Raw genomic sequence first — 7,940 nt, forward strand, 5'->3', positions numbered from 1 at the left:
GAAGTGAAATTTGGGGTTATGTTCCTTCGGATCCCTTACAGACTGTTGAAAATAACTTCTTGAAATTAGTATTAAGGGTTACCAGGGGCACGGCCAACTTCTCCGTGCACGAGGAACTGGGGGTTTCCTTCGTAAGTGACAAGATTGCTGTTAATCCCATGTTATGCTGGATGAATTGTTGGTTAAATGATAACATTCCACTAACCCAGCTTATTTTAAGAGAGTCACTCACATGGGACAACAGGATGAAGGTTCCCTGGTTAAAGTATCTTTTTAAGTGCTTTGCTGATCTAGGTCGCCCTGAACTCTTTTTATCCCCTGAATCGATCACTAAACAGGATGTTATAACGGTCAAGAAAGCTTTTATTGATCTTAGAATCCAAGATAGGGAATCACGTGAGCTAAAAAAAGAAAGTGTTCGTAATCATGTATTAGTAAAAAGCACCTTGCTCATGGAACCCTATTTATCCTGGCAATTGTCCAGTTATGACCGTTTCTTACTGATCAGGTTCAGGTTTAATCTGTTTCATTTTCTGCTGGCTGTACCTAGGGGATCTCATCGTGGACAAGTGTTGCCGGCTTGCGGCTGCGACGATATGTCTCCGCAAGACCTGGCACACTTTCTTTTCTTTTGTCCCTTTTATACTGTACCGAGGAATCTATATTTAAAACCCTGTCTGAAAAAACTAAATTTTATACAATATCGTCCTGCATTGCACTTTCTACAGCTATTAAGTTGTGAATATACCTTGTATCTATGTAGTTTTTTAAAATTGGCAGTAAAATTTAGAAATAGTATGGAAGGATAAAAATAATATATGAATTGCTATTACCTCTTTTTTATAATGGACTCCACAAAATACTCTGAATGCTTGTTGTATATTTGTCTTCACCTGCTTATCTTACAACTGTATTTTATCTTTATGTATTAATGTGTTCTTTTTAAATGTAGTGTAAATGCTTTTATGGTTGTCAATTCGCACAACCGAATAAAGTTTATTGACTTGACTTGACTTGACTGGGCAGCCTCGGGGCTGCGCCGCAGGCTCCTTGAGCAGGGTGGGAATCGGGGTCAAGCCGGGACTGGGCGGCCTCGGGGCTGCGCCGCAAGCTCCTTGAGCAGGGTGGGAATCCGGAGTCAAAGCGGGACCGGGCGGCCTCGGGGCTGCGCCGCAGGCTCCTTGAGCAGGGTGGGAATCGGGGTCAAGCCATGACTGGGCGGACCTGGGGCTGCGCTGCAGGCTCCTTGAGCAGGATGGGAATCCGGGGTCAAGCCACGACCGGCGTCCTCAGGGCTGCGCCGCAGGCTCCTTGAGCAGGGTGGGAATCCGGAGTCAAGGCGGGACCGGGCGGCCTCGGGGCTGCGCTGCAGGCTCCTTGAGCAGGGTGGGAATCCGGAGTCAAAGCGGGACCGGGCGACCTCGGGGCTGCGCCGCAGGCTCCTTGAGCAGGGTGGGAATCGGGGTCAAGCCGGGACAGGGCGGCCTCGGGGCTGTGCTGCAGGCTCCTTGAGCAGGGTGGGAATCGGGGGCAAGCCGGGTCTGGGCGGCCTCGGGGCTGAGCTGCAGGCTCCTTGAGCAGGGTGGGAATCGGGGGCAAGCCGGGTCTGGGCGGCCTCGGGGCTGCGCCGCAGGCTCCTTGAGCAGGGTGGGAATCGGGGTCAAGCCCGGACTGGGCGGCCTCAGGGCTGCGCTGCAGGGTCCTTGAGCAGGGTGGGAATCCAGGGTCAAGCCATGACCGGCGGCCTCGGGGCTGAGCCGCAGACTCCTTGAGCAGGGTGGGAATCCGGAGTCAAGCCGGGACCGGGCGGCCTCGGGGCTGCGCCGCAGGCTCTTTGAGCAGGGTGGGAATCCGGAGTCAAGCCGGGACTGGGCGGCCTCAGGGCTGCGCTGCAGGGTCCTTGAGCAGGGTGGGAATCCGGGGTCAAGCCATGACCGGCGGCCTCGGGGCTGAGCCGCAGGCTCCTTGAGCAGGGTGGGAATCCGGAGTCAAGCTGGGACTGGGCGGCCTCGGGGCTGCGCCGCAGGCTCCTTGAGCAGGGTGGGAATCGGGGTCAAGCCGGGACTGGGCGGCCTCAGGGCTGCGCTGCAGGCTCCTTGAGCAGGGTGGGAATCCGGGTCAAGCCATGACCGGCGGCCTCGGGGCTGAGCCGCAGGCTCCTTGAGCAGGGTGGGAATCCGGAGTCAAGCCGGGACCGGGCGGCCTCGGGGCTGCGCCGCAGGCTCCTTGAGCAGGGTGGGAACCCGGGGTCAAGCCATGACCGGGCGGCCTCGGGGCTGCGCCGCAGGCTCCAGGACCGGGCGGCCTCGGGGCTGTGCCGCAGGCTCCTTGAGCAGTGTTAGAATCCGGGGTCTCTGGTTGGCGCAGGTATGCACTTGCGACAAGCAGGGACCCTTTCCTCTAAGTCAGGGCAAAGGATCACCTCTTTAAAAATAACCCCTGCTCACCCTCTAGGTAACGTGGCGCGAGCAGTCAGGCTAAATTTCCAGAGGGCATATAGGTTAAGCGTTCAAGTTGTCCCACACAATAATCACCACCCCACCACACAAAGACACAAGGCTGTATTTATGTCCAAAATATAATTCTTTATATAAAAGGTTTTCTTTCAGGCAGGTTGCATAAATACAGGTCTCTTGGTAAAATAATCCAGTTACTCTCAAAATGCTTTACGGGCAGTCCACAGTTGTAAAAATGGCACAGTTCTCTTTAAAATAGGTTTCTTAGGTCTTCTGGGCACTTCGTAGCGCCTTTGGGGTGCCTTTGGCAAGGTTTTTACAGTGCCTTGCCGTTTCCCACGCTTCTCGCGTGAGCCGGAGTACGCTTGCCGAGTCTCACTCTTCTCGAGTGAGCACCGGTAATGCTTTTCAATGCAGTACGGTTAAAACGTAGGTACGGTTCGAACCTTGCTGTTCCCAGGGTAAGTACGGGTCGAACCAAGGCTGTTACGGCACGAACTCAGCCAAAAGGAGCACTTTTCAAAGCGCCATTATTTCAGCTGGCAGTACGGTGCGAACCAGGCACAAGTATTTACAAGGCGGGTACGAACCAAGGCACTTCACAGGCAGTACGGTGCGAACCAGGCACAAGTATTTACAAGGCGGGTACGAACCAAGGCACTTCACAGGCAGTACGGTGCGAACCAGGCACCCGTAGTTACAGGGCAGGTACGGTTCGTACAAAGGCAAGTACGGGCCGTACTTTTCACGCGCTGGCACAATACCTTGCAGATTTCACGGGGAAGGTTCGTGGCGGCCTCGCGGTCCAGTCCAGGGGTGTCCCACGTCGCGCTGGTGTCCCCAGTGTCCAGGGGACGGCGGAGCTTCGTGGGGCGCTCGGGCAGGATGCAGGTTGCCACGAAGGGGGTCAGAAGCAGGAGGGCAGCCTCGGGGTGAGATCACAGCGCCGCGCGCTGTTAGCTTCGGCCGGAGACGCGAACCAGGGCACTTTAGTCCTTTGCAGAAGCCTCTACAACCCGGCAGGGGTCACAGGGACTCGGCGCTCAGGCGCGGAGATCTCCACCTTACTTTGCGAGCTACGGCTCGAGGGGGCAACTGTTCACGGTGCTCGGGCTGTCAGGCCTTTACGTTGTTTGCAGCCACGCCAGCAGCAGAAGTCGCGTTGCTCAGCGAGATCAGGGGATGCACAGGTTCTCCGGGGTCAGCTTGCTGAATCACTTCAAGGCACTTCTCCTCTTCTTTCAGGATGGTAGCGCCCACTGTTCCTGGGGCGCAGGTCAGGGGGCAAGTTCACACGCAAGCCCTTGGAGATTGTTTTAAAGGCACAAGTTGAATCAAAGTCCTTTTCTTCAGGCTTTCCCTCTCCTTCCAGCAGACAGGCACCCACTGCAGGCCAGTCTCTCAGGCAGAGAGACAGTATTCCTCCTTCAGCTTCTCCAGGTCCTTCTCCTTCAGGCAGAGTTTCTTCTTGGCGCAAACAGGATCTAATTTCTTAGGAGCCAGGCTCCTACTTTTATACACCAATTCTTTTGTTCTTTAGCGCCAGGGGGCCTGGGCCTGGCTCAGTCCAGTTTTTGGAGCACTTTGTTGTGGTGACTCTGCGCTTCCCTTTCAGCAGCAGGGCAGAGACATCAGCCGCTCCACAGGGGGCGGCGCCGGCTTTGTGCTGGCAGAGCACAGGTCTATTCAAGAGTCAAGGTGTACTCCTCCCACCCATCCTGGTGTAATCTCTCTACCCACCACCTGGCAGCCAGCCTGTCTCCTGGAATTCCCCAGCCCTGCTCCTTACTGTTGCTAGGCAGAACACACACACACACAGCGCAGAGGCGGACTGAATGGCCAGATCAGTAAATACTAACTTTCTAAAAGTAGTATTTACAAACACAGGATATTAAAATAAACTTTACTAAAAGAAGTATTTTATTATTCTGAGTCCAGGCATACTAAACATGACTTTCTACCATGCTCTATGAGTCCACTGGGGTCACAGCGTGTAGTGACTCCAGCAGCCCATTCTGGCCTATGGAGAGCAGGTAGCCTTCAATAGTGAAAAACGAAAATGGCTGTAATTCACTATTAAGACATGCCACACACATCAGGGCATGTCCTACCTTATGCCTACAATGCACCCTGCCCTTGGGCCTACCAGAGGGGTGACTAATATGTAGTTAAGGGAAGGTTTAGGGACTGGCAAGTGGGTGCACTTGCGCAGTCAGCGCGACGGTACCAGACCGCACGCAGGTTCTGCAGTGGCAGATCCTAGACACATTTTACTAGGCCGCTTCTGTGGGTGGCACAACCAGTGCTGCAAGCCCACTAGCGGCATTTGTATTTACAAGCCCTGGCACTCCTGGTGCACTCTACTAGGGGCTGACAGTAAACCAAATGAACCAATCATGGACACCAATCAATGTATACATTTTACCATAGGGAGAGCATATGCACCTTAGCACTGGTCAGCAGTGGTAAGGTGCCCAGAGTCATAAATCAGCCAACACCAGGTCAGAAAAAATACAGGAGGAAGGCAAAAAGTTTAGGGATGACCCTTCAAAAAGGGCCAGGTCCAACACAACCCCCTTCCAGCCAAAACGCAGGGTAGACCAATCACCACCGTGATGGTCTTCCCTGCTTGGGGCGATAGAACAAGGACCTGGCCCGCAACTGCAGGGGCAGACTCCAGTTCTACGCCAATCTGAACCTATTGGACTCCCTCTGTCCATACTCTCAGGGCCCACCAAGCCAATCCATGGGGAACCCTTCTCCTCACCTGTGGACACCACCTGTGCAGCACCTAACCTTAACTGGCCCACAGGTGTGTCCCACCAGAGAGACAGCAAAATGCTACAGTGGCCACTGACAGTAGTCAGGGATGAGACCCAGGCCGTATGCCTCTCAGGGCTCTCAATCCTCTGTGGTGCCAGGGAGCAGGGGCCAGTAGCCCCAGGTGCTTGGCACCCTTTGTCCATTCTCCCCCTTGTCAGGTCAGGTATGACATCCTGGCACTGACCCACCAGCCCCGGGACTGTACCCAGCGGCTGGACCAAAGACTGGGGTGGCCTCTCCCACACCCGGTCCTCCTCCTTGGGGCTCTGTACCCTCCCACCTGGAGTGGCACCCCCTTCCAGAATTGCCACGGCACCTGTGGCAGGTGTCCTGCGCAATTCGCCCACCAGTTCAGGGGTTCTATCCTGCAACTGGGTGCCCAGGTCAGGGGGGACACCCTGAACCTGGCCCTTCAACCTAGGGTCTAAACCCTTCAGTTGAGCCGGGGTCAGAGGCGAGGACTCCCTCCCTCTGCACCCCCTTCCAGAGTACTGCCCACTCCCAACTGGCGTGGTACCCCTAGAAGCAACATGGGTCAGGACACTGATTACAGTGGTCCCACCCTCCAGGTCAGACAACACCTGAACCTGGCTTCCCAACCCTGGGTCCAACCCATGCGGTTGAACGCTCGCCTGGCGCACCAGGACTTCCCGGGGAGCACGCATGCCCCCCCTGAGGGTGACACATAACTCATGTGTCGTGTGACAGTCTGCCTGGCGCTGATCTCCAGACCCCTGTCCATCTGACAGTGCCTGAAGATCCCCCAGGACAGAAGTGGTGTCACCATGGTCACTCACGGGGGACGCAGCCCTTCTGGCTGGCCCCTGACCCACTGGTTCTTCCACTGGGGACTCTTTCCCCCTCTCACCCCTCAATCTGGACCTCTGCACCCTCCCAACTGGAGCGGTACTGCCAGACACCAGAACTGATGGAGGCCTGCTTACAGACACTCCCAGCTCACCAGACACTAGGGGATCCCCCTCAACGGGTGGCCCATCAGGACAGCCTAGGCTCCCCGCCTGGTGTTCCCTTAAAGAACCATCCAGGCTCTGAGACTGGGTTTCGGGCACCTGGGGGCACGCAGCCCCACACTCACTCCTTCTCCACTGAGACAGGACGTGAGCCCCTACACCCCTCCCACTACCATGGGACCTAGCTGGGCTACTCTGCACCACTTCCACCACTCTGGGTTGGAAGATACCTGAGCCACTCCCCACAGGGTCATTCCCCAATGCCTCTCCAGACCCTCTGGAATCCACCAAAAGGTCTACCTCCAATGTGAGCTCTCTGCGGTCAGAGAACTCGGTCTCCAACAGGTGTTGACATAGCTCTGGAAAACAGGGACTTAAAATATGCTCTCCCACAATTGGATCACACAGCCCCCTAGCAGGGTTAACCAAACTAGCCTTCACCTTACCATCCAGTGCCTCACACACGTACTCCACACCACTCTCCTGAGACTGGCAAGACAGTATCTGACTGTCTCTGTCACACAACCCACACTCTTCTGGGCGGTCTTCACACTCACCTACCAGGACTTCAATGTTGGGGGAACCCCTCTCCCTGCGCCTCTCATCTAGAGCCAGTAGAGTGTCCCTCCCGCCACTAGGACTATGAACCCCTGCGCCAGTTACCCTATTCCCTTCAGGGATACTGCGCACTACTGGAGCTACCTCATGCCCTTGAACCTCCTGGTGTGTGTTAACCCCCTCCTTCAAGCCAGGCGCCACATCTCTGGGTGTGTGTACTACTCTTTCAGCACTAGAGAATTCAATATTGCTGCCACCATCTGAGCTGGATTCCTCCTCCCACTCAGAAAAGCTCAATCTCTGAGCTACGCACCTTTCTTGCTGCTGGGATGAGACACTCATGGCCTCAAGCCTCTCGAGCTCCATATCATATTTCTTCATTAAAAAGTCATGCTCCATTTGCATTTTCTTTTCTTCAAGAGCCAGCTTCTTCTCTTCCAGAGCCAGTTCCAGTTTTGCCAAAGTGACCTCCTGTTCTCTTGCGGCCTGCCTGTCTGCCAGCTCCCCTGGCGACAGGTTTCTACCAAAGCTGTGGACGCTCTCTGCTGGTTCCACTAACACAATCTCATCAGTTGCATTCTGTGACTCCATCCAGGCTTTCAGCGCCTTGTAGAGATCTTTCTTGTTCCTGCATCCTGCATGCGGAACCTTGAACTTCTTGCAAAAGTACCTGAGTTGCTTTTTTGTGTAGTCGTCCAGTTTTGACGCATCCCACTCCCATTCCATCTCAGAGGCTTCAGATGCTGTGCTGTTTGAGCCCGGCATGGCTTCAACGCAAGGGATCTTTTCTTGGCAGGCGAAATTAAATGGCAAAGTTCTGTGGCTTAAGCTACTGGACCGCCTACTGTGCAATGGTTAGCAATCACTGCGCAGACAATTAGAACGCAAATCCGTAAATCCGCACCGCTGCCACCAATGTTAGAATCCGGGGTCTCTGGTTGGCGCAGGTATGCACTTGCGACAAGCAGGGACCCTTTCCTCTAAGTCAGGGCAAAGGATCACCTCTTTAAAAATAACCCCTGCTCACCCTCTAGGTAACGTGGCGCGAGCAGTCAGGCTAAATTTCCAGAGGGCATATAGGTTAAGCGTTCAAGTTGTCCCACACAATAATCACCACCCCACCACACAAAGA

This window comes from Triturus cristatus, chromosome 12, assembly GCF_964204655.1.
Source record: "Triturus cristatus chromosome 12, aTriCri1.1, whole genome shotgun sequence".
NCBI classification, from domain to species: Eukaryota; Metazoa; Chordata; class Amphibia; order Caudata; family Salamandridae; genus Triturus; species Triturus cristatus.